At 42.9% G+C, this 27,500-nt stretch overlaps 1 protein-coding gene across 4 annotated transcripts in view; it reads left to right on the top strand.

The window, feature by feature from the left end:
- The window catches only part of CYRIB (CYFIP related Rac1 interactor B), a 154,763-nt gene that overhangs the window by 54,620 nt on the left and 72,643 nt on the right, over positions 1–27,500 (top strand). For 2 of the 4 annotated variants that reach the window (XM_060127681.1, XM_060127683.1), the window contains exon 1: positions 11,767–11,996. The exons of the other annotated variants lie outside the window; for them this stretch is intronic. The gene's annotated coding sequence lies outside the window, so the exon portion shown is untranslated. Of the gene's footprint in view, positions 1–11,766; positions 11,997–27,500 lie in introns of those variants that run through there. 4 annotated transcript variants of the gene reach the window in all.

The following is a 27,500-nucleotide window of genomic DNA, read 5'->3' as shown; positions in this document are numbered from 1 at the left end:
GATAAAGGTCAATTCCAAGGTTCTTTCCATGTCTAAAATTAGGCGATTCATTCAAAAACTCTGATGCAGGCACTCATTAATACAAGTGACCTGTTAAATAAAAATGTTAAATAAAATGCTGAAATGGATACCACAGACATTTCTCCAAGTCTGTGAGTTCAGACAAGACCAGAGCTGGGGCATGGCAGCATTCCGCTCTCTTCTTCTGTGCATTGAAACTGAGGAGGGATGCTCTCTCTTTAAACCTGTCTTCTAACATGAAATCAGCACCAGGATTTTAGAGAGGAAGCTAGCTAAACCGGTTAAGCTTCTTCTTAACTTGGGCCATATTGGTTCTCTCTTGGAAAGGTTTCCTCTTTTCTTTTTCTTTTCTTTTCTTTTTAACCTTATGCAATATCTTTTCTTCTGTAGCCCCCAAATCCGAAACTGTGAGAATCTAAACTCTTTCTGGGCTCTTAGCTCCTGTTTGACTTATCCCCATTGTACTGTCTAAAGCTCTGTATTTCAACTCTTGGGTCACACAGCTAATGACCTTATCATTTTGGCTACTTTGGGGAGGGCTTAAATCTCACCTTCTTAAGCTGCTTATCCAATTCCCCGGTTCCAGGGCTGTGGCCATATTAGGGCTTCAGAGTAGGGTAAAGGCTCTAGGCCTGGGTTAACTCAGCCTGGACGCATGCCATCTCTTTGACAAGCTGCAGCGGTTTGAGTGCGTGCCTTGTACCAGGCATGGTGCCCGGCTCTGTGCTAGCACTGGGATACAGCGATGACAAAACAGGATGGCTTCTGCCCTGCTGGAGCTCACAGTGTTCAGGGAAGTACACAAATCACCATACAATTACAATTCTGTTATGTGCTGGAAACAAGAAACACGGGTCGGTCCCAAGAACTCTCCCAGCTGGGGATCTGACCTGCTTCGCTCGAAGTTCAAAGGCATGGCCGTGATGAACAGCTCAAGCGAGCAGTTGGAGGCTGGAGGCATTCAGAGTAGCATGTGATCCCAAAGGCAAGACAGGACCAGGTGAAGGGTTCAAGATTAAGTCCACAAACAGCACTAGGGGCCCAGTGATTTGATAAAGTTCAGGACAAGGCTGGACATCTCCTCCCTGCCCCCTCCCCTTGGACTCCCCCAAACCAAAAGGAATGATTCTTTCCCTTTAATTTTCCAGGCCATTTGTCTGTATCAATTTCTTTGGCAGTTGTGTGTTGCTTTGTATTGTAATAAGGTAGTGTGTCTTTCATCCCCTGGAAGGGAAGGCTGTTTCCTGTACTCTGTGTGTTCCCCCCAGTGTGTGACCCTGGATGGAATTTTCGGTCAGTTGGTTCATGAAAGACCTATGGTTTACCAGTTAACCGTAGTATGTGGGCCTCATTCTTCTTGCATCCACAACAGCAGCTCAAGAGAAGGCTCAGGACTGATGAGAACAGTAACAGGTAACACCCCAAGGGCCCCTTAGTGCTCAAATTCACCAAAGCTTCTGTTGATTGAGGCAGTTAATGGGGAACTTCTATCAACCTGGGAATAGTTTAATAGATATTCGCTTGTAATTAAAAGTTCAAAATAAATTGGCTTTTCTTTTCTGCATCAGATTACCTACTTTTCCTTCTGCCCCTGTGATTCTGTTTCCATTCACAGAGTAACTAACCGCCCATAGCCTTCTAGCCCCTATGGCCCCGGCCCTTCCTCGTGCCCTCCTTCAGGTCCACTCCCATTTCGCGTGGCTACTTCCATTTCTCTTTCACTTTTCTCCTCTCTACATGCTTCTCTGTTCGAATGCTATCTTTTTGAACAAATAAAATTGTTCAAAACATTGAAGGAAAGTAAAATTCTTTCATCCCTGCTCTCATTGTGTTGTCAGTTGAGTTTTAACTTCTCTGATCCCATTTGCCATTTCCCCATAAGGGTAGATATTTTATATGAATGACATTCTGTTTTATGTATATACTTTTGTACTTTGCTCTTTTAACTTAATATTCACAAATTTTCAGTCAGCAAATGTTAATTGAGCTCCTACTATGTGCCAGGCATCACTCTAGTGGCTGGGGATAGACAGATCGGTGAACCAACCAGACCTACATCCCTGTTCTCCTGGTGCTTCTGCTTATTTCATATTCACAATAAATATAATAGAAATTCTGTTAGGAGGTGATCACTGTTACAGAAAAAAAAAACCACAGGGTTAGAGGAGGTTGGGATTGTTAATTCATAAAATATTTTATCATGTTGCTGTCATCTTTCTATGTACCTAGGGGTTGCTTATTATCCTTGATGTTGATGGATTATAATTTATTTAGAACCTTAGGAATATAAACTTTAAATCTGGAGAGGGCTTATGAGTCATTGAGAGCAGACCCTTCATTTTCGAAGTGAGGAAACAGATCCAGAGAAAAGAAATGATTTGCTCAAAATTATATGGCCCCTAAGTGGCAAAGCAGGAGCTTTTAAATTTTAATTAAATTGGTTTTCATTAATTCTAAAGACAGTTCTTTCAAACCCAACTGTGCTGTTTCCCTATCGTGGGAAATTTCATTTGTTTCTGGTTTTTATTATACATAATGCTAATATGGGCGGCTTTATGCAAATACTGTCTTAATGAAAGTAGCAAGTTAATTAATAACAATAATAACAAATAATAGAAGAGACTGCTATTTATTGAGCACTTACCTTTGCCAGGCAGTGTGCTATACATGAAATAACTTAATTCTGAAAGTGAATACCATTACTTTCCTATTTTAAAAAAATAATTTATTTATTTTTGGCCGCGTTGAGTCTTCGTTTCTGCGCGCGGGCTTTCTCTAGTGGCGAGCTGTGGCTACTCTTCGTTGCAGTGCGTGGGCTTCTCATTGCAGTGGCTTCTCTTGTTGCGGAGCACGGGCTCTAGGCGCGCGGGCTTCAGTAGTTGTGACACGTGGGCTCAATAGCTGTGGCTCGTGGGCTCTAGAGCGCAGCCTCAGTAGTTGTGGAGCACGGGCTTAGCTGTTCCGCGGCATGTGGGATCTTCCCCGGCCAGGGATGGAACCCGTGTCCCCTGCATTGGCAGGAGGATTCTTAAACACTGCGCCACCAGGGAAGTCCCTACTTTCCTATTTTTTTTACAGATGAGAGAATTAAGAATTCAGACCCTGAGTCCAGGGTCTGAGCTCTCAGCCATTGTGATATACAGCCTTCCGAGTCTGAATACTAAAACCGCAAATTTCAAAACCCAAGATAGTCTGTAACGTACATTTTTAAAAACCATTTAAGAGTTTACCAAGACCGCGGACCTATTAGGTTTAGCTGTATGTAGTTGCTGTTTTGAGAGTAAAAAGTGGTTGAATATTAGCGATTTCATGTTCCATCTATTATTTTAGTTTTACCCTGACAATAGAAGTTAGGTGGTTATTGCGCCTATTTTATTTTATTTTTAATTTTTATTTATTTATTTATTTTTGGCTGTGTTGGGTCTTCGTTGCTGCGCACGGGCTTTCTCTAGTTGTGGCGAGCTGTGGCTACTCTTCGTTGCAGTGCGTGGGCTTCTCATTGCAGTGGCTTCTCTTGTTGCGGAGCACGGGGCTCTAGGCGCGCGGGCTTCAGTAGTTGTGGCGCACAGGCTTATTTGCTCCGCGTGTGACTATTATATAGATGACTAGTCTAGTGTTTTAGAAGGAGCTTTGACATTAAGTGGTTTAATTAATGTTTGTAGAAAGAAAGGAGGGGTGGGAAGCAAGGAAGTTTGAGTGACTCATGAATATAAACGGCTCTAGGACCTGGGGTCTAATCCTGGCTCCATCTCTTAGTAGCTTTGTGACCTCTAGCAAAATACTTAAAAACTTTTTGTACCTTACCTGAATTTTGTTACCTGGAAACTGGAAGCGATAAAATCTTTCTCATGATGTCATTATAAGGATTGAATTATAAAATGAGTGGAAATCATTTTGTTCCAAACCAGCCAAAATGAAACCATTGATCAGAGGTGTTGGCGGTAATAGTTCGTTCTGTCATCATTATATTTCAAACCAAATTCCCTTCTCTTTTCTCTAACCATGGTATTTCTGGAAAACACACACAAAATCTTTTTTTTTTTAATTGAAGTATAGTTGATTTACAATATTGTGTTAGTTTCAGGTGTACAGCACAGTGATTCAGTTATATGTGTCTATTGTTTTTTAGATTCTTTTCCATTGTAGGTTATTACAAGATAGTGAATATACTTCCTTGTGCTATAAGTAGGTCCTTGTTGTTTATACATTTTATCTATAGTAGTGTTTTCTGTTAATCCCAAGCTCCTAATTTATCCCCCTACACCCCCTTCCCTTTTTGTAACTGTAAGTTCAGACAAAATCTTTGTTATTTTTATTTATTTATTTTTTTAAGATTTATTTTTATTTATTTAGTTTGGCTGCCCTGGTCTTAATTGCGGCACGCAGGATCTTCGTTGCAACATGCAGGATCTTTTTTTTTTTTTTTTTTTTTTTTTTAGTTACGGCACACAGAGTCTTAGTTGTGTCATGCGGACTCTTAGTTGAGGCATGCATGCGGGATCTAGTTCCCAGACCAGGGATCGAACCTGGGCCCCCTGCATTGGGAGTGTGGAGTCTTACCCACTGGACCACCAGGGAAGTCCCACAAAATCTTTTTTAAATGGCATCGATAAATTAGTGACCGATGACACAATTAGGGATTCTGTTTCTTTACAGATAGCTTCCCTCTGCCTCCGATGGGGTACCATATAAGGTGGTGGAATAGCAGATTAACCTCTGTTTGGGTTTCTGGGTCGCAGGGTGGTGAGGCCCAGGAATGGAAAGGCCCACCCAGCCCTTCCTCGCCCTTCCCCCCCTCCGGCACCATCTCTGATTTTATATCATCCCCGCCCCACCTTCAGCGACCCCCTCCTGTGCCTGTGCATCTTGACAAGGTGGCCCACCTGCAGTGGGGCTGGGCAGGTGGGCCGGGCAGCGGGCGCCCTGGTACACTGACGGGTCCTGCTGGAGTGGGGTCTGCCGTGCCAGGTGGGCAGGGGAGGCCTTTTCTCGTGGAGGGTGTGACTGTCAGAGCTGAAAATGCCAAGTGGCTCCCGACCCACAGAGGGGGCTGAGAGAGCTGTTTGTGGAAAAGGGCAGCACATCCTTGCGTGCCCTCTTAGACTTCCCTGTGGCCACCTCTGCTTTGAACGGGGCAGTGGGCTTTGGCCTGTGGACTGCTTACAACAGCAGTAAACTCCGTGGACCAGCCCATCCCTCTTGGGAAAAACTTGGCCTCTAAACAGGGCTTGGGAAGGAGAAGTGAAGACGTACAGAAAGTCTTTCTTTTCCTCCTTTTACGTTAAAGTCTTGGCAAGAAAACATGTTCTTTATTTCTGTCGCCTGTATCAGCAGCAGATTCCCGAATTGAACTCTTAGGCATCATCCTGGCTTTGTCATACTTCAGCGTTTCCGGCTGCAGACAATTTTGCTTCTCTAGTTGACGGGGACTCTAATAACTCCAGGTGGTGAATGGGCGGCGGGGAGTACAGTTCTGTAGAAATACAGCTCTAAAGCAATACAAACACAGAGGGAAAAAATGGGAAGCTTGTCAAGAAGGAAGTGCTGTATTACAACATGTTACCTTTATTGACATTGAAGAAACCTCCCCTTTAGCTTAACACTAGGAGACTTGTTAAATACTTTGTGGTGTGGCTACATGGTCCAGTGCATACGTATTATAGAGCCTTTAACAACAAGGTGCTGAAGTACCTTTGTTAAGGAAAGGTGACTAAGATAAATCTTGAGATGAACACAGCAGATGATAATTCAGAATATGAACCATGTTTATAAAAATATATGCATTATCTTTATATGGGTATAGACACAGAAAAAGACATTTGGAAGTGTATCCACATGGTATGGGAGGTTGGATCATGGGTGTTTATATTTTCTTCCTTTTGCTCATCTGTATTTTCCAATTTTTTTCTGCAATCAACATGTATTATTCATATAATCAGAGTGAAAGAAAGGTAGAGGGGGCCAGGAACCTCTCTTTTTACTCAAACTTTTACCCAAAAAAATCATTCCATGTATTTATTGAGGGTCTCTTAAGAGCTGGGTGGGCACAGTGACAGGTGTCGGAGTGGGCAGGGTAGCCCTGGCCTCTGTCTTCACTGAGCCGACATTGTGTTGAGAGTCTTTTCTTACTTAAAGTGTTTTTTTTTTTTTTTTTTTTTTTTTTGCGGTACGCGGGCCTCTCACTGTTGTGGCCTCTCCTGTTGCGGAGCACAGGCTCCGGACACGCAGGCTCAGTGGCCATGGCTCATGGGCCCAGCCGCTCTGTGGCATGTGGGATCCTCCCGGAACGGGGCACGAACCCATGTCCCCCGCATCGGCAGGCAGACTCTCAACCACTGCGCCACCAGGGAAGTCCACTTAAAATGTTTTTTAAGCTCAAAAATAAAAACAATAATTACAGGTTGTGATAAGTGCTATCAAGGAAGAAGAAGCCAGTGACGTATGAGGGGATGATGGAAGGGAAGACTTTATGATGGATGATGGATGGTGGACTTTAGGAAAGATGATGGGACCACTTTGAGGAAGCGACCCTTGAACCTGGAGGCTGAGAGACAGCCACGTGAAGATGCTGGAAAGCGTATTGGAGGCGCAGGCAAGGACCAGCAGATGCAAGGCAGTGAGGGTCTGCTGCTTTCCTGCAGGTCACTCAGAGGGCTGGTGAAACTTGAACTGGAGCTGCCCACTTGTGAGAAATGTGTTACACTTGGAAATGTGAGGAGCCTCACAGATACACCCTGTAACTGGGGGAGTCCGGTCATGTGGACAACTTTATGGCCCCGGAGAGACTGGTGACTGCTTTGCTAAATAACCGGAACGTATTGGGTTTGAGCTGTTGGCTTTGTTCTTTGGTTCTTTTCGAAGGGCAGCTCTGATGCCATCTCTCATGCTGAACAGGCGTCGACTGCTGCTCAGGGATTCGCAGGCCTCCTTCCTCGTGCTCTTCTGCGTTCATTAAATGCACCCACCGTGTGGATGCGCATCTGTAAGGCCTGCCCCTGGAGTCTTAGTTCTCAGCCTGTGCTGTGTTGGAAGTATTTGGGAAGGCACCTCTTTGTTCAGGGATTCAGTATTCATTCACTCCTTGAAGAGGAGGAGACAAGCAGTCGGGAGAAGTTCCTGAATGTTAGATTGAGGACAAAGACTGGACACAGAGGCAGCGGAAGCTATAATCTAGGCGCTTAAACATACTGAATGGTGTATGTGAGTTAACGATGACAGCAGCTGTTCACAGGGTCCTAAGAGCAATTGGGCCGTGCCAATCAGGAACCATAACGATGTTCAGATCCTTCGACCCAGTGATTACAATCCATGGAACTTATGCTGAAGTCATCATTTTTTTAAATGGGGAGAAACCAAGAAAACAGTGAGGTCTATAATAGCAGTCATAGTCAGTAATGACATAGTGCTTTGGGGTTTTGAACATATTTTCCTATATAGTATTTATGAGAGCATCACAACATTCCTGTGGATAGGTTTTTATTCCCATTTCACAGATGGGAGATGGAAGGTTAGAGAGATGAAGTGAGTGCCCTGCTTTACTCTGGCAGATTCAGGCTCTGAACTCCAGCATGTGCACTGTCACCTGGTGGGTGTGCTCAGAAACTAAGGAAAATGTTGGAGTCAAGGAGGCATAGGGGAAGGATCCAAGACTGAAAATAATTACTGAACTTAATGTATGCTTCGTTCTGTCCCAAATACTGTACAAATTTTACCTAAACTAATCCTTACAACAAACTTGTGGGGAAACTGGGGCTCTGAGAGGTTCACTTGTGAAGGGTTTTGAATAGACTTCAAAACCTGGCGGGGCTAAATCCACAGCTAAATAAAGCTGCCTTCAGCTCTGCTTTATTGCCCTCTGCTTCACAAGAATGCATTGCTCCAAGAGGGAATAAATGAATGAAGGAATGAATGGATTAGGTGGGTTAGGACTTGAGAACCAGCTTCCATAGGGAAGTAGACATCAGGATTCCCACGGTTGATAGGTTCTTTTCAACAGCTTCGCGATTTCTGCTTGCAGTACAATTGCCCAGCCTCTCCCACGAGAGTTGCAGCTTTGCTGGCCCTTGAGGCTATGCTTCTCCAATACCCTTCACCTAAAGGCTCTCTTTCTACGCTCAACTCATCCTTTGCAAAATGCCTGGAGCCAAATGAGTCTAGGGTGAACCAGGCATGCAGGGTGTGGACCTTTAGCAAGTGAAGGAAACAGAGCTATTTCAACATGATGAAATATTCTGCAGCCACTAAAATGATAAATGTGACTGGAGAAATAGGAAAAAGTATTTGGGAAATAGTTGCAGACATCTGAAGATACCAACTGAAGCAATGTGCGTTTACAGGGATAAAGGTTGAGAGAGAACAGGAATGAAAGCTGTGTAAAGGTTTTGGGATTGGATGGTGTCACCATTCAATTAGTCTACTAAGCTAGGAACCTCAGGGTCATGCTCCACAGCCCCTGCTTTTTTTCCCCTAGATTCAGCTAGTCACAAACTCTCGTAGATTCTACATCCGTAAATATCTTAATTCTGGTGCCCATTCTTCCTCTCCATTGCTAGTTTCCTAGAACGAGCTCTTATTATCTCTCGCCTGCACTTCACAACAGCTTCACTGGTCTTCTGGTCTCCATTCTCTCTCCCACTGTAGTCCATATTGGACACTGTGGTCAGAGTGATCTTGATATAAAACACATGTGATTATGTCTCTCCTTTGCTTAGAAGCTTCTATTTACCAGTGGTTGCCTTCAGGAGGTAAGTTCATACTCCTTAGCTTGGCATATGAGGAGGTCCTTTACAGTCTTACCACCCCAGCATGTGTGAACTCTCCTTCCTATGCCTCTGTGCCCATGTGCCTTTGCCTTTTCTTCGTGGCCCTTGCCTCATCTCTTCAAGACCAAGCTCATCTTTTTTTTTTTTTTTCCGGTACGCGGGCCTCTCACTGCTGTGGCCTCTCCCGTTGCAGAGCACAGGCTCCGGACGCGCAGGCTCAGCGGCCATGGCTCACAGGCCCAGCCGCTCCGCGGCATGTGGGATCTTCCTGGGCCAGGGCACGAACCTGTGTCCCCTGCATTGGCAGGCGGAGTCTCAACCACTGCACCACCAGGGAAGCCCCAAGCTCATCTTCTCTGAAGCCTTCACAGCCATGCCAGGGAGGGTTAGTTCCTCCACCCTCCTAAATTACAACGAATCATGCCATGTCATAACTGTGAGCTTATAGCCCTTCCTTTTACGAAAGTTTGAGCCCCTCCAGGGCAGGGACCACATGGCTTACTGTCCTCCACCCTAAACTCTCAGCATGGTGCCTGGGACATAGTAGAGGGGCAAAAACATGTGTTGACTGAATGACTCAATGACTGATTTTGTAAAGTAAAAGAGGAAATGCGAGTCGAGGGCTGATAGCATAGTGCTTGACACATACTAAGGACTCAAAAAAATGCTAGCAAGCCACCATGATTAAATTATTGGAGCTTAGTGCTTTTATGTAAACATCTTTTTTTTGCATCCTTCCGCTTGTTTTTTCAACCTAAAACTTTGACCTCAGCTGAAATGTGATTCCATTCATGCAGAATGATGAGGAGAGGATCGTGGAAGAATAAATTCAGCACTTAGGGTCTTGTTTTCTGTTCCTTCTTTCAGGACATCCCCCATGGGGTAGTGCTAGAGCTTCCTCATGAGTTCTTACACAGATCAGGAACAGGTCTAAGGCTGATAAGGACAAAGGTGCCTCTGAAAGGGGCACTGCATCTTCCTCACGGGACTCATTCTATTTTTTGGTTATCACTCATCAAATGGACTGTTTTCTTTGCTGGACGGTAAGCTCCCCCAGGCCAGCATCATGTCTATGTTGCTTTCCAGAAATAAAATTAGAACCAATGGATGACAGTTGCTGGGCATCAGATTTCTGATCAGTGTAAAAGAAGAGGCTCCTCACAATTAGAGGAGGCTGACCATTGTGATAATGAGCTCCCCATAAATGGAGATACCCCCCAAAATGGAGATACCCGAGCTAAACTGGATGTTCAGGTGTTGAGGATATTACAGAAGAGATTTCTGCTCTCAGTGGGAGATTGGGTTACAGGTGTGTGATTACTCAGAGCTCATCTCTAAGGGACTGAGCAGGTGTAAGAACTAGATAGAGTTCAAATAGAGGCTGGTGGGTTGATATGGACCAGGGTTATTTAAGAGTGGGTGTCCGTGTGTCAAACAAATGGACCAGAGTTCTTGGATTGTGAAGACTGTTCTCTCAGCATTAGTGTTTGCAAAACCTCAGCTCCCTGTGTTTAATTGAAATTAATGAAGATTATAATGGATACAGTGTAGGACCCCTAAATCATCCATAAGTATGATAATTAGGGTAAAAGTATGAGGCCTTGGACTCTTGCCCTTAGAGTGTGCCTTGAAAAAGTCACCTACTCTCTCCATGACTCTCTTAACACATTTCTTTGTAATATGGCCAATATCACTTGGTCTCCGTGTAACTCAAGAGGAAGAGGAAGACAGAAGGCTAAATAAGGTTAAGGGCTGCCCTTCTATACTTGGGGCAAGGAGTGATTTCTTGGCTACATGTGCTGAGGCCCAGATAGTTACTGGGATCTTACGCATTTGACTAGAACAAGGGTTCATAATCAGGGTTTCACAGATAGGCTTCCTGGATCCAAAAATCTCCTGAAATGGTGTGCAAATTTGTGTGCACATATGCATTTTCCAGGAGAGAAAAGTGCATACTTTTATGGGGTTTTCAGTAGGGCTCTTGACCCCAAAATGTTTAGAACCATTTACCTCCATAGTAACGACCTGCTCCGCAGTCACATTGAAAATATCCCTGGGAGAGGTAACGTTGTGATCGTTTACACGTTAGTGTTAATGAAAAAATCTGAGAGTTTCATAACAGTATTAGGATGAGCTAGCTAGATGGAATGTTCTGGTTTTGTAGGTAAAGAGGGAGCATTTATGCTCAGAGTGAAAAGGGAATTAGGGAAAAATGAAGAAGCTGCGCCCTCTGTCACATTCAACTTCTCTGTCCATCAGATATCTTTGCCCAGAGCAGACCCCAGAACAAAGTCTCGTTTGTCTGAAAGTGCTATGAGTAGCACCGTGCAAGTCTCACGTGGCGCCTGATTTCTGTTCTCAGACTGATTACTTAACACCTCCCAAGGGCGTCTCCAGGATACCTTCGCAGGCGATACCTTCGCACTCCCAGTACCTCTCGGCTCTGGGGAGCCTGCCAAGCGCATCTGCCTTGTCTGGGAGTGTGAGGCTCAGTACCTGGCAGAGAGGGAAAGGCGTGCCCACCAGCCCAGCCATTCCACGCATGGGGGGGTGATGGTATGTGACGACTTCGATGGGTTCAGCACAGAGCCCCGACCCGCGAGTCTCGAGTTCCAGTTTCTGCCATTTCTGAGTTCGCTGACCTGAGGTAGGTCGCCGTCACCTCTGAACCTCAGTTTTCCATCTGTAAAACGAGACGTCTGCAAAACCCCGACCCACCCAGATGCCATCTCCGCGCGAAAGTGCTGCCCCTTTAAGGAGGGCGGGGGGAGCGGAGAAGGTGGCCGCGCCCCCTTCGTCTCCTAGCTGAGCCCTCCAGACCACCTGTCTTCGGCCTCGCCCCGCCCCCTTGGGGAGGGGCGGGGAAGGAAGGCTGAGGATTTACCTTACGGGGCGGGCGCGCGGCGCATGCGCACGGCCGGACAGGTCCGCGGCGCACTCACTTCCTGGCATTCCCCCCTCCCCCTCCTCGCCGTTACCCTGTACATCCGGGTCACTTGCCCTCCCAGCTCCGAACCGCCGCTGCCGCTGCCGCCGCCGCCTGGCTCGTCGCGGCTCCGCCACAGGGGCAGGTGCGGAGGGGCTCCCGGTCCGGCTACCGCCGCTGCCCCGCTCCGGGCCCGGGGCTCCCCCTAGCGCCGCTGAGGAGCCGCCGTCGGGGCTCGAGGAGGGCGGAGGAGCGGGGCTGAGAGAGCCTGGAGGTTCGCGCGTTGGGTGAGTGATTTATTTTTACCATTTTCCCCTCTTCCCTCACAGTTCTCTCTTTCCTGCTCCGCGCGCGACCCCATTTTGGCGGAGAGGCGAGTGCGGTGGGACCGGCGCCGGTGCGGGGCTTTCTCATCCCCTGGCGCGGGGGCCCGCCCCGGCGCTGCGGCTGCCATCTCCGCGGGCGCCCCCGGCCCCTTCCTCCGCGACCCGGGCCTCCGCGGCACTCATTCATTCGGATCTTCCTTTCTTCCGCCGCTTCCTTCCACTCGCACCTCCGCGCGCGTGCTCGCCGCCCCCTCCCGCCCCCGAACCCTGCCGCCGCCCGTGACCTTTGGCTCCCCGGGTTCTTCTCACCACCCCCCCACCCCCCGCCCCGCGTCGAGTTCGCCCCCTACCCGCAGCTCCCACCGCCCTTTACTCCTAGCGGCCGCCTTCTCTCCTTCCCTTTCTGCCGGTGCTGGTCCCTAGTCCACACCCCCTTGTCCCTCGGACTCCGCCATGCCTCGCCCGGACACCCGGCCCTCCCGGTCACCCGCCTGGAAGTTGGTGCCCCCATCCCTTCCACCTGTGCGGCCAGACTGTCCACCTTAGGTGCTGCGTTGACCTCTCACTTCGCAGCATTTAAAGTCCAGATTCTCAGTCCTAGGGTGTGGTCTTAGTGTGTTTCCAGAACACACATTTCTACTCTAATTACCCAAATCCATGACTGTCAAACTGTAGTGGAAGTGGCAGTTGGTGTGTGTGTGTGTGTGTGTGTGTGTGTTCCGCATGGCTATTCTGCGTCGTACCAAATATCTTCTTTCGCTCTCCCCCCCCACCCCCGGAGGATTATGTAGCTATGATGGATTAATTTGCTCTGAATGTAAAATTTGGCGGAAGATTGTTACTTTTTCGATTCCTCCACGTTCCTTCCCGCGCAGTCCCGTGACTGATTTGCAACATTACCTGTTAATACTGTTTGTTGGTGAGACTTTTTCTCGGCTCATCTGTCAACATTAGTTACTGAGTGGCTCCCGGTGTGCCGAATGCTGATGAAATGCCTGAATTCGTGCAGTACCACGAAACGCCATTCTGGATAAGACAGATTTGGGGCATTTGTTTACACTTTTTCCCCCCCTCCTGTGAATTTATTGAGCTTGCCATTTTTTTTACTCTTTAATGTTTAATGTAGAGAATGAATATCCATTTATCAATTGTGTGTTCTTACAGTCTTGCCGTTTGGAAGACTGGCATTCCAGAGGAGTGTTTTGTATAGCTGAAGGAATTTCAGTCACTTGGGTGTTCAGGGACTTATTGCAAATCATTTTAGACTAATATATCTCAAGAAAAATACACTGATCCTTTTAATTCTTTAATTATACTTAATAGAAACAGAAGCTTTGTCTGAAACAGCTTGATAATTGGGGCTTATTTGATAGCCTGCTTGTAAAGTGTTGCAGTTAACTAAAACTGCCTGATTCAGCATTCACAAAATGAAATGACAGCACTTTTTTTTTTTATGTGACATTCATAGTCCATAATAATGAACTCCAAGGAAGGTACTTAGTCCTGAAGTACACTTACCTGCGTATCAGTGTGATACAATTGCTATCAATAGTAATAGCTTTTCCTAACAGCCCTTTCTTCTGGGGAGCTAGGTACTAAAATGGTGGTTGGTTGGTTGTCCCCTTTTAGGTTTTGGATGACCGCTTTAAGCACTAAGATTACTTAATTCAGAGTCAAGATTGCATTTTTTTGGCAGAGCAATATTGCTAGATAATATATTTTTAAAATTCCTTAAAACTTTAACAGTTATGTAGCTTCTTGAGAGGAAACTCTTGTTTTGTAAAATGTAGGATATATAGTATGAACTCTAGATTATTTGATAGTTGCATCGAGGCTAGATTTTTCTCTCCTAAGAAAATGGTTCAGCAGAGGGAGGCATGATTAGTAAATTGGTCCTAGTCGCCTCAGCAAAAATGCAATTTCAGATGCTGAGTAAAACTAAGTGAATGTAGCTTATTTTTGATAGGTTACAGGTGACATTTAACATCAAATTTAAGATTTATTTCTCTGAACTTTCCCCCCAAAATGGGTAAAAAATTATGTTAGTTAGAGGTCACTCTTGAGATTACTTGACTCATTTGAAGTGGCCATTTACCTTTACTTAGTAAGTAATTGATTGAGCAGTAGAGAGGGATGCTTATTTCATTTAATCCTAGTCTCCATGGGGAAGATATTGTACTGTCACTTATATGAGGTTACTTAACTCATTAAGTATTGATGCACTCAACCGTTAGAGCTTACAATTTGCTCTTTCACTGTTCAAGGAAAACAAAATTATAAAATTTCAAAATATTTAATAATATTGTTAGTGGCTTGCCCACTCTTACTTTTGGTCTCTCCTTTTCTGTTACTACACCAGAGTTTAGCACAATGCCTGCCTAGTGCACAGTGGATATGCAATAAATGTTTTGACTAATTGAATGGCAGGGTTGCAAAGAGTTTGGCTCTTAACATTGTTTTGTAATTATGTGGCAAAAGTTCTGGAGAAAGATGTTGATTCCTCTCAGCTGCAGTTTTCTCAAGTAACTTGTACATTTTGAGAATTGTTATATTTGATTATTATTATAATTATTTATTTATTTTTTTGCGGTACGCGGGCCTCTTACTGCTGTGGCCTCTCCCGTTGCGGAGCACAGGCTCTGGATGCGCAGGCTCAGCGGCCATGGCTCACGGGCCCAGCCGCTCCGCGGCACGTGGGGTCTTCCCGGACTGGGGCACGAACCCGTGTCCCCTGCATTGGCAGGCGGACTCTCAACCACTGCGCCACCAGGGAAGCCCTATTTGATTATTTTAAACTGCTTTGAAATCTTTGGGGAGAAAGTAAAGTAGACATTGGTTTGTGTTATGCTTTAGTTCACTGAATAGATTTGTTCACTTAGAATGGGTATTTGATATGTGTATCTTGTCAGCATTCATGAGCAGTGGTCAATTCAGATAATTTCTGTGCATTTAAAGTTTCTAAAAGTCAGCATAAAAATTCTTGAATGTGTGAGCTCATGTTATATTATGATCAGTTCACTAAATTAGGTTAATTTTTCAAGGAGCATTTTTTTCATATAGTAGAAATGTAAGGAATAATCCAACGTGGCAGTGGTTACTTAACATTTCAGTGGTGATGATGATAATGACATTATTAGTAACTAACACTTACCTAGTGTGTGCTACTTGCCAGGCAGTGTTGTAAGACATTTAATCTTTACAACACCCTAATGCTAATAGGTGTTAGTATTTCCATTTTACAGACTAGGAAACTAAGGTTAAGTAACAAAAGTGACGCAACTACTAAGTGGTAGATCTGGGTCTTGGCTCTTAATTGTTACGCTGTAATAGTGAACACCTCTGTGCCAAGTTCTCTGTACACATTAAGTTAGTTTTATGACAGCTGTGCAAGGTGTAGGTTAATTCCTAGTTAATTGTTAATTAACATTAGGAAAGTAAGGCGCAAACTGCTTAGGTAACTTGTCCAAGCACACGCCCAAGTAGGATGAGGAAGGCTGGCATTGAAACCCAGGCCTCTGTGACTTGTAGTCTTCCCTAAAATTCTGTTTCAAAGTATTAATTTGAGGTCCTGTATTTTACGTTATATGTTCAGAAGGCATATACTTAAACCAGCAAATCTCCAGACTTCTTCACCTGCCACACAGGATGGATAGTGTTCACTGTTCTTTACTCTCTGAGCATATACGGGATTATAATTTCCTGCTCACTGGGTGTAGCTTCACCCCTTTCACACTCATGCAAGTATATTGGAATGCAAATGAGTGACATTTGTAAAACTATTTAAACAAGGAAATCATTCTAAGAATTTTGATCCTTTAACTATACGCATTTCTTGTGACATGTGCCACTTCCTGATTGTGGTACCATGGGTGAAAATAGCTGTTTACAAAGACATTGGGTGATTTTGTTTAAAAAGAAGACCTAATGCAAAGATGTATTTTTGTAGCTATTTAATTTGAAAAGATGATGTTCTGTGGTACTATTCTGTGCAGCATTGTGAAGCTTTCAGTCCTGTACAGTTATTTTCTGCCATGCAAGTAATCTCTGCTTGATGTAGTCTAGTTGGTGCATTATGTCTGGTCTATATTAAATATAAACTGATACACTTTTCACTGTGTCTACATATACTGTGCCTAAAATCCTCCTCCCAGTCATAAATTGGCGTGTTCTCAGATAATCCAAATTACACTGACTACTAAGGTCACACAATTTGAGAAAACGCTGTGAAAAAAAATTATGACGGCTTCCCTGGTGTTGCAGTGGTTGGGGGTCCGCCTGCCGATGCAGGGGACACGGGTTCGTGCCCCGGTCCAGGAAGATCCCACATGCCGCGGAGCGGCTGGGCCCGTGAGCCATGGCCGCTGAGCCTGCGCGTCTGGAGCCTGTGCTCCGCAACGGGAGAGGCCGCAACAGTGAGAGGCCCGCGTACCGCAAAAAAAAAAAAAAAAAAAAAAAAAAGACATATTCCCAGATATTATTTTTTGGGGGATTATTTATGCCATTTCTCTGTTCTAAGTGAGGGTAGTGGAGAATTGAAGGCAGTAATTTAAATGAAAACGGAGATTGACTAATTCTTGAAGTGGACTTTTGTAGTTTGTTGACTTGTGCTCTTTTTGTTTTTTTTTGGCCTTGCCGCATGGCTTGCGGGATCTGAGTTGCCAACCCAGGATCGAATCTGGGCCCTTGGCAGTGAAAGCGCAGAGTCCTAACCACTGGACCACCTGGAAATTCTCAACTTGTCTTATTGATAGATTCTACTTGTAAAATTTTAGTATGTATGGACAAAAACATTGCATTTAAGCCCTGATTTGCTCTTGTCTGATAGTATTGTCAGATCTATAAGATAGGAATAATACTGTCTCTGCTACGTGCCTCATAACACTCTTGTGAAATTTTTGTATTAATTTCAGTGCAACATAATAGGGAAGGATGTGATGCATTTCTAAGTCGAATGATCATTAAAATTCTTTTTTGGTTTTGATCGTTTGTTTTCTTTGACACCTGGCACAATACCTGGTGTATGATTGCCATTAATTACGCAAATAGTTATTGAGCACATAAGCAGGGTTATATAACAGTGAATAAAATGTTAGTGGTTCCTTTTTTTTCAGCAGAAGAAAAGATAGAGAAAAATAGACAGTATGAATTTCGCAGGTACCTAATCTTATTTTATGAGTCAGGATAAATGCCCATGTTGTAATGCCATCTAAATTAAGATCTGAAGTGTGGACCGTTAGTCAGTTGGGCAGAAGGAAGAATGCATGCGCATTGGAAGAGGGAGAGGCCAGAACCTGGAGATAAGAGAAGTCCTGTACGTCTTTGAGACGGTTATTGGTTCTGTATGGCAGTAATACAGGTTATAAAAGAGGTGTGGGAAAGAGGTAGACAGTAAGTAAGCTGTAAGACTGGCTGTCTGAGTCATGTTAACAAGTTCAAGTCAGTTTGGACTGAAGGCCAGGGGAAACCATCATAGGACTTTAAAAGGGATGAGAGTGAAATACTCATTCGTCCTTTCAGAAGATTGTTCTGACAGCTGTTAAAGAATGGATTGAAGGTAAACTAAGATTGAATACAGGCGAGCAAGTTAAAAGGCTGTTGCTAAAGTCCAGGAAATAATTGATAGTGATCAGTACTCCTATTGACAATGGAGGGATGATGTTAAGTCTACAAGATGTGATGATTTACTGGATGTGGGCTCCATTGAACCCATAACTTTGTGTCCAGTGGTAGAATAGAGGATGAATTTCCCCCAGAGGGCTCACTACCACTTTTTCATATAAAGTTGAGATGTGGGGCTAAGGCAGTCCAGCTATGTTTGCAAATATGCATTTTCAGTGACTCTCCATATTGTTAGTCATTGAGTATGAGTTGATTCACCCCAAAGTAGGAATATCAGACTGGAACTTATGAGGCCTCCATGAGTTAGGCATTCAGTTTCCACGAGAGCCCAGTAGCAAGCTAATAGCTGCTTAACAAAAGGAGCGTGCCTGATAGCTGTGTCAGGGAGGCAAAAGAGTCCAAACCCCAGGGGCACCTACAGGTGGCACCTTTGTCAGAGGCTCCAATCAGTAAAATCGTGAGTCACAGAGACTTGTGACTAAAAATGGTTATGAGGGTTGTGGAGCCCCAAAGGTACTAGCATACTAGCAATTTTCTACATGCAGCCCTTCCTGATCGGGAGAATCCCCTCTGGGACATACAGGAAGGGGAAGTACAACCGTATACCACATAAGTTCCTACTATACATGAGGATGGATGTAGAAACAACAACAAGAGGACGTTGAATTGGCCCAAAGAGCCCCAGCAATAAGTCACTTCATTTCCCTTCCCAACTGTAAATCCTGCCCAAACCGTATTAGCTGAATCTGATGTCCCTTCTTCTGTGGGACCAGATAGGAGGGTGTCTGTATCCAGGAGAGCCATAAAACTTTGAGTCTCTCTCTAAAGTTTTCTGGACAGCTTCTCAGGGGTATGTATGCCCTTCAGTCCTTCTTGGGGGTCAGGGAGACCTCAGCCCTATCCCTTATTATTTTTCTCTGTAAAGCAGAAGAGTTTGGGGATAGTAGTAGAGAGGGATAGAGAAGAGGGCACCAGGGAGAGAGCAACTCTGTACCAGGAATCAAGGCTTTGTATTCACTTTTGGTCATTCCGTTGTAATTCAGCCAAAAGAACTTCTAATACTTTTGGACCATCTAAAGCTCTATATTATCAGCAAGGTCTTCATTACTTACATAATCTATTTTAGCTCTAGGAACTCTTTGGCTCAGCAGTCACAGCCTTTCGCCTGGAGACACAATGCATGTTGCCCATCATCATGACACATCCCTTCCTTTGCCAGCCCAGGGGAGAATGAGTAACAGCCAAGTCACCATTTCAATGCCTGATTTTGATCCCACTTCTCACTGCTCAGTTTCCAAACATGAATTCAACTCCTTTCATTAACCGGACAGTGGGGATCCTTATTCCCACCTTCTGTCCACCCACCACCAGGATCACTCTCATTCGTGTGTCTTCTCATTTCTCAGAACTCTGACCTCAGGGGGCCTTTATTCTCTCTCTCCTAGGAAGTCATGGCTATGTCAGTATCCCATTCTTGTTGCCAAAACTGTCCAGAATCATGACGATCTGAGATCTTATCCTACTTTGAAGTGAATAAGTTTCCCTGCCATGTTTTCATGGATGCTGGTAGAAGACATGAGACTCCTGTGTAAGAGATGAAGGACAGTTTATTCCTCTCAGTAATAACAGTAGCGAGAGTATCAATCAGCATTTGTAATGGTTTCCTGATCCTCAGGCACCCATAGTGGGTCCATGTTAGTGAAGAGAAGCCCTGCGTTTAGGGAACTCACATCTTTTGTAATGAGCAGTAAGCAAATCTGTCCTTTGCTCTAGAGGGATACATTATACTGGACAGTAAGCATGCCCATCCTTTGCTCTAGAGGGAGCCACTGTCTTTATCTTTCAAGGCTGTTTGCTGCACGGATGTCCTTGAAAATATAGTTCGAAGGAAAAGGCAGTTGGTACGTCTGCTTGCAACATATTAAAAAGACAGACCTATAGAGAATTGTTTCCCAACATACGTAAATTATACTTCAATAAATCTGACTTTAAAAAGAAGCTGGCATGTAATAAGAACACAATACGTATTATTATTGGTGTTCATGTCCTTGATTTGTTTTTGAGGGCAAACCTCTATGCAATGACTTTCGTGGAATTTTGGGGTTAATTTTCTCCAAGGTAAGTTGCTAACTAATAACATTTACTCAAAAAGTAATGTCTAACATGTTCAGGTGCCTTTTGATTTAAAAAAAAGAAATCATATGTGGAATTTCAGGAACATTAAAGTGAAATATGAGAAAACCACCTTGGGTTGCAAGGAATGGGACTACTTTGCTTTTCTTTATATCAAACTACATTGCTCTACTTAAAATTCTGGCAAATTTTAAGAAGCAAAACAATGGTAATTAAGTACAGTGTTTTTTTAAGTGAGGCTTCTTTTTCTCTAGATCTTGAGGCAGTATAGATTTAGGGGAGAGGCTAGCATAGTTAGTTGGAGGGAGGTTTAAACTTGCAGTTTTTCATGTTTGTTTTGTTTTTAAGGGGGTAGGGCTCCATTTTATCAACTTGCATTTTCTAAATCCTTTCCAGTTATTTTCTGTAAACAAACATTATAGACGTATTATTTTGAAAGTGACTTTACTTGCTGAAGATTATGTTTGAACTTCTTTTGACTTAAACATTTAATGTGTTCTTATATTAAGTAAATATATTTATCCAAGTTGTTTTTAAAGGTACAGAGAAGTCAGCTTCATTTATTCCATTCATTTGGCTTAAAGTGTACATGAATTTAGACTTGGAAATGTAAAATAATCTTCTAGTTATGGTGGCACTAGTGCTAAGTTGCTAGTGGGTAAAAGTAGGTTGATGCCTAAAAATGAAAGGCTGAAGCATTTTGGAAATAGTCTTTGATAAGTGGGACTTCCTATATTAAAATGTGAATATAATTAAACTAAAGCTTTTCTTTTTATTTATAGAACAGTATGTTGAAGCAATAGTCAAAATATGTAGCCTGGAGTTGGCAACCCTCTGAAATGGGTGTGCCTAAGTTCCATTATAGTATGTGTCATGGTGACAACTGGCCAGTGTTCTGTCTTTGGTATGTGTCACTGACCCCTTTTTAGTAGTCTATTAGCATATTTAATGTGTGCCTTTTAAGAACTTCATTTTAGTTGATTTTCAGTGTTTTCTTTATAAGCAACTTAAAAATGGTGTTATCTTGTTTTATTAAAATCAAATTTAACTTTTTAAACCATTCTCAATTTGTCTAGTTTGGATAGGTAGATAGCTTATGCATTTAACTAATTTTTAAAAATGTTTAAGCACTTTGAAATTCCTAGTTGAGGTATACAAGCAGAAATTTTTGTGAAGTCCTTTTACTGCCTCTGGTCTCTCAGACCCCTTCTAGGATTTTATTTGGGCCTCACAAGTGAAAGATGAAAGAACAGTTTTTTAAGAAGTATAACTAGTTTATGGTGTTACAGGAAACTGCCCTCAAGTCATAAAGTAGGGTTAAACAGGCGCTCTAAGACAGTTTATCCCAGGCACATCTTTCCCCTTGTAGCAAGGTCACATTGCACATCAGGGCTTCTTAACTAATTCATTGTGCCTAAAATCTTTATGTACACTCTCTTCCATCGTTTTCTGTAAAATGGGAACTGTAAGTTACCTTTTCATGAGTTAGTTGAGGTTTCTGGAAAAGACTTCTAGGAACTATTCATTATTTGAATAGTAGTGAATAGATTTAAATATTTAATATGTTCTGGTATTTCATAAATATATTTACCAAGTTATTTTCAAAAGTACCGAGAAGTCAGCTTCATTCATTACATTCATTTGGGTTAAAGCATACGTTGAATTTACCTTCAGTCCCCTTCTCTTTAGGTATAACCTTGCTGGATTCCTATCCAGAGAGTTCTGGAGCAGACTTTGGATAATTCTGCTTTCTTTTTTAGTCTCTGGTATAGGAATATACAAATATGTAATATCCATGTGTGTGTGTTTGTCTTTATATAGCTTTATTCCTGTTATGATCCTGTATAGCCCGATTATATAATTAATATGGAAGAAGCAGGTGACTTCTTTTTTTAATCTTAGTAAAGATGCGGGGCTGTTAGCTAATTTGGTCAAACAGATGTACTCCCATGACTCTGAAGTACTGTACAAAAAAGTAGAAAGTAAAAATCACCTATAGTCCTGATAATGGAGATAAGTGTTACGTGTGCTATTATGATATGCTATTTTAATGTATATTTTCTTTTAACACAGTTTTGTTGTATCACTGGTTTTTAACTTTGGCATCTAGAAGAAACCAATAATTCTGTCAATAAACATAACCATGTGTTAACTATTTTCCTGCTATTGTTTAAAAAAATTTTTTTACTGAAGTATACCTATCATAAAATTCACCCATTTTGTACAATTCCATGATTCTTAGGAAATTTACTGAATTTGAAAATTTACTGAATTTACTGAATCATAATCCAGTTTTGAAACATTACCATCAACCCGATAAGTTCCCTGTTCCCTATTATACTTCATTTTCATCCCTACCCCCAGCCCCAGGTAACCGCTTACAGTAGTTCCCCCTTATCTGTGGTTTCAGCCTGGTCACCCTGGGTCTGAAAATATTCTATCAAAAATTCCAGAAATAAACAATCCATAAGTTTTAAATTGTGTGCTGTTCTGAGTAGCATGATCAAATCTTGTGCCTGTTCCATTCCATCCTGCCTAGGATGTCAGTCATCCCTTTGTCCAGTATATCCTGCTCTTTAGTCACTGAGTAGCCATCTGGGTAATCAGATCGACTGTCATGGTTTCGCAGTGCTTCTGTTCAAGTAACCCTTCTTTAACTTAATAATGGCCCCAACTGCAAGAGTGGCGATGCTAGCAATTTGGATATGCCAAAGGGAAGCTGTTAAGTGCTTCCTTTAAGTGAAAAGGTGAAAGTTCTTGACTTAATAAGGAAAGAAAAAAAGTCTTATTCTGAGGTTGCTAAGATCTAAGGTAAGAGCAAATCTGTTTGTGAAATTGTGAAGAAGCAAAAATAAACTTGTGCTTGTTTTGCTGTCACACCTCCAACTGCAGAAGTATGGCCACAGTGTATAAGTACTTAGTTAAGATGGAAAAAGTGTTAAATTTGTACAGTGAGATATTGTGAGACCACATTCACGTAACTTTTAAGTATGTTGTTATGATTGTTTTATTTTATTATTAATTGTTGTTAATCTCTTACTGTGCCTAACTTATAAATTAAACTTTATCATAAGTATGTATGTTTAGGGAAAAACATATTATATATAGACAATTGAAAATTTGTGTATAACTTTACAGTCTGCCCTCTGTATCTGCAGTTCTGCATTCTCAGGTTCAGCCAACCTCATCATGTAGTACTTACTCTATTGCATATTTATTGAAAAACAGTCCACGTGTAAGTGGACCTGTGCAGTTCAAACCCATGTTATTCAAGGGTCAAGTGTATACCAATAATTCGTTCCTTTTTATTGCTGAGTAGTATTCCATTATATGGATATACTACATTTTGTTTATCCATTTACCAGTTGATGGACATTTGGATCGTCTCTTTTTAAAAAAATATTTATTTATTTATTTATTTGGCTGTGTCGGGTCTTAGTTGCGGTGCGCGGGCTGTTCGTTGTGCCGCGCGGGCTTCCTTCTAGTTGTGGCATTCAGGCTTAGTAGTTGCAGCGTGCAGGCTTAGTTGCCTCGTTGCATATGGGATCTTAGTTCCCTGACCAGGGATCAGACCCGTGTCCCCTGAATTGGAAGGTGGATTCTTAACCACTGGACCGCCAGGAAAGTCCTTGTTTCTACTTTTTGGCTATTGAGAATTATGCTGCTTTGCACATTTGTGCAGCCATATGTTTTCATGTCTTTTGGGTAGATGCCTAGGAATGGAATTGCTGGGTCATGGTAAATTTATGTTTAATTTTTTAAAAACCTGCTGTTGTCCAGACTACCATATGAGGATTTCAGTTTCTCCAAATCCTCCCAACACTTGTCATTGTCTTTTTGGATTATAACAATTTTATTTATTTAGTTAGTTATTTTTATAAATTTATTTATTTTATCTTTGGCTGCGTTGGGTCTTCATTGCTGTGTGTGGGCTTTCTCTAGTTGCGGTGAGCGGGGGCTACTCTTCGTTGTGGTGAGCGGGGGTTACTCTTTGTTGCGGTGCGCGGGCTTCTCATTGCGGTGGCTTCTCTTGTTGTGGAGCATGGGCTCTAGGCGCGTAGTCTTCAGTAGTTGTGGCTCGCGGGCTCTAGAGTGCAGGCTCAGTAGTTGTGGCAAATGGGCTTAGTTGCTCCACAGCATGTGGGATCTTCCCGGACCAGGGCTTGAACCCGTGTCCCCTGCATTGGCAGGCAGGTTCTTAACCATCGCGCCACCAGGGAAGTCCCTGGATTATAACAATTTTAGTTGGTGTGAAGTGATATATTACTGTGGTTTGAATTTATATTTCCTTAATGACTGATGACTAATGATGCTGAATATCTTTTAAAGCCATTTTTATATCTTTTTCGGTGAGATGTTTTTCAAATCTTTTGCCCATTTTTTATTGGGTTGTCTATTTCTGAGTCATGAGAGTTCTTTTATATAGTCTGGATCCAAGTTCCTTATTAGATACATGATTTGCAAATATTTTCCCCCAGTCAGTGGCTTATCTTTTTATTTTCTTAATGGTCTCTTTTGAGTTACAAGGTTTTTGAATTCTGATGGAGTCCAGTTTATCTTTTTTTCTTTTGTGTTTAGGATCGTGTTTTTGGTGCTGTGTCCAAGAAATCTTTGCCCAACTCAGGGTCCTGAGATTTACTCCTATGTTTCCTTCTAAAAGATTTACAGTTTTAGCTCTTACGTTTAGGTCTTTGATCCATTTTTAATTAACTTTTGTATATAGTGTGAAGTAAAATCTAAGTTCATCTTTTTGTATATCAATATCCAGGTGTCTCAGTACCATTTGTTGAAAGAGACTGTCCTTTCCCCTATTGAATTGCCTTGGTTTTTTTTTTTTTTTTTTTTTTTTTTTGCGGTACGCGGGCCTCTCACTGTTGTGGCCTCTCCCGTTGCGGAGCACAGGCTCCGGACGCGCAGGCTCAGCAGCCATGGCTCACGGGCCCAGCCGCTCCACGGCATGTGGGATCTTCCCGGACCGGGGCACAAACCCGTGTCCCCTGCGTCGGCAGACGGACTCTCAACCAGTGCGCCACCAGGGAAGCCTGCCTTGGTATTTTTGATTGATATTGATTGTTGATAATCAGTTGACCATAGATATATGGGTTTATTTCTGGACTCTCATTTCTGTTTCATTGGTCTACATGTCTGTCGTTCTGCCAGTACCAAGTACTTTGATTACTGTTGCTTTTCATACCATATTGTAATAAAGCAAATAGCATTCTTCTTTTCTTGTAAAAATATGTACTCATATTCATAAAAATTGAAACAATATAGAAAAGTAAAAAGCAAAAATCACCATCTAAGTAGTCACTGTTTTGGTGAACATGTTTCCAGACGTCTCTGCACATATATGCATGTTGTATGAGTGCACACACACCCTCCACAGTTATACATAAAGACACGTCAGTATTTGCCCACGCTCCTTGTTCTTGTGTACTTTTTGAGTGAATGCATCTGTTGTCAGCTTTGAGAGAACTGATTGTTTTTCTTTCTTCGGGCGCTTTGTAATTCTGTGAGTTTTTACTGACACAAACTTGTGAGAAGAGTGAAGATTCTTTGGACTGAGAACTATGAATGCTGTTTTCTTGGTAGCATGTTAAATGGAATTTATTTCTCACTTCATCTGCTGAAACATGGCTTTAAAACAAAATTTTAAATGTGTGCTCCGTGAATGGATGGCAAATTATATGTGAAACTTTAACAAAATTAATCCCCAAATCCAGTTTTAAACATTTAAAGTTTTGGGACTTCCTTGGTAGTGCAGTGGTTAAGAATCCGCCTGCCAGTGCAGGGGACACGGGTTTGAGCCCTGGTCCGGGAAGATCCCACATGCCACAGAGCAACTAAGCCCGTGCGCCACAGCTACTGAGCCTGTGCTCTAGAGCCCGAGAGCCACAACTACTGAGCCCGCGTGCCACAACTAATGAAGCCCGTGCGCCTAGAGCCCGTGCTCCGCAACAAGAGAAGCCACTGCAATGAGAAGCCCAAGCACCGCAACGAAGAGTAGCCCCCGCTCGCCACAACTAGAGAAAGCCCGCACACAGCAACAAAGGCCCAATGTAGCCAAAAATAAATGAAATTTTATGAATAATTAAATGAATAATTCATCCATTTAATTATTATTCATAATTATTATAAATGAACAATTTTTTAAAACCCAAACGTTTAAAGTTCCCATAAATCTCCTCTTGAGTATTAGATAAACTTTTTGGCAGTTGTGACAATGAGTGTAGAGCCAATAAATATATATGTATGGGTAGTAATAGTTTTATTTGCAGTCAGATGGGGACTGATCCCTGCTGCAAGCTTGGTTTTTACCATGTTATGAAGGAATAGCATATTTGCTCTTTTGTGCTTTGTGAATTCAACCTCCTCGCCTTGGTGAAGATGGATCCTGAGATACTTTGAGTAGCCATTGTGGAGCTGTGACCAGACTCATGTGAGTGTAGGTCAAATTACATGATCAGAAACTTCTCCGACATTCACATTTTTCTTGCAGTATGATTTTATATGATGAATACATGGTTTAAAACCACATTTAGAGGTGTAGCAGATATAGGAGACCATACAGATTATGCTTAATTTAAAAAGATTGAAGTTTAATTTCTGGCAGTGGGGATTTTGACTTTGGGGAGTGACAGAGAGAGACAAGTTTCAGAAAGCCACCTGCACATTGGTTCAGTGGAAATTTGGTGTTTGAAAATGGCATGCTTAGATTGTGTGGAAAAATGGATTGCTCAATGAAATTATATAAATGAGGTGTTTTCGTTCACGATTTTAAAAAGTTAAAACTTGAAATAGGAAATTTTCAGATGACAAATGGACTCTACAGAATGGAAAGCAGTTAGCAGTGGCTAACTCTGGTGGGATTATGGATTTTTCTTCCCACTTTTGGTGGAAGTTTTAGAAAAAGTGTTAAGTATATTATGTAATAAGATGTTAAAATGGAACTCTTACTCTGAGTTTAGCCCTCAGTCAGTAGATGCACAATTCTGAGATGAGTTGTAAGAACGCCATTCAGGTCTTGCAAAAGAAAGAGCCAGAAAATGGATCTTGTGACTTCTAACACCTGCCCCATCTGTTGGTATAAAAAGATTCAGGAAGTTGGAAATTAGCAGAGTTTTTGAACTGAGTTGTTGGTATGCTAGGAGTTTCTTCTAATATCCCTCCCAGTCTGGTGCCCCGCCCCCAAGTACAGGCAGTGACTTGGACAGCTTACTCTGCGATTGGTTCAGTTTTGGGGGACACAGTGGGTTGATGTCTGTCTCACCCATGCCTGGGCGAAGGAGACGTTGTCTGCTCTGGCAGCTCAGGAAAACGAAGACCCTTTGTGGGTTAGTGTTCTTTGGGGCAAGGGGTACGTGTTTCCTGTGGACCTTATGAGGGCCACTAGTGAGAGGAAGCCCATAGGAGCAGGGTGGTATGGGGCGGAGTGGGGAGGAATAAACAGCTGGATTCCCAGAGGAGATGCATTGTTCTCCATCAAGGGAATTTCAATGAGAGATCTCAAAGGGCTGGGGTGGGTGAGAGCTTCCCAGGACCCTGAAAGCAGTTCCTGACAGATCGGCTTTATGCGTTTTTGAGCTAAGAGGGTGCCCATGTCCTGCAGAGACGCTTAATTGACCACCCTGGGTTACTAAGGTGGAACGGAGAGGGGTAAAGCACAGTCCTCTAATACTGCCTAAGCTGCTAGCCTGCATAGGGGAGAAGCTG

This window comes from Lagenorhynchus albirostris, chromosome 17 (genome assembly GCF_949774975.1).
Source record: "Lagenorhynchus albirostris chromosome 17, mLagAlb1.1, whole genome shotgun sequence".
Lineage (NCBI taxonomy): Eukaryota > Metazoa > Chordata > Mammalia > Artiodactyla > Delphinidae > Lagenorhynchus > Lagenorhynchus albirostris.
Note: the sequence above shows the minus strand (reverse complement) of the source record. Positions and strands in the feature narration are given on the sequence as shown.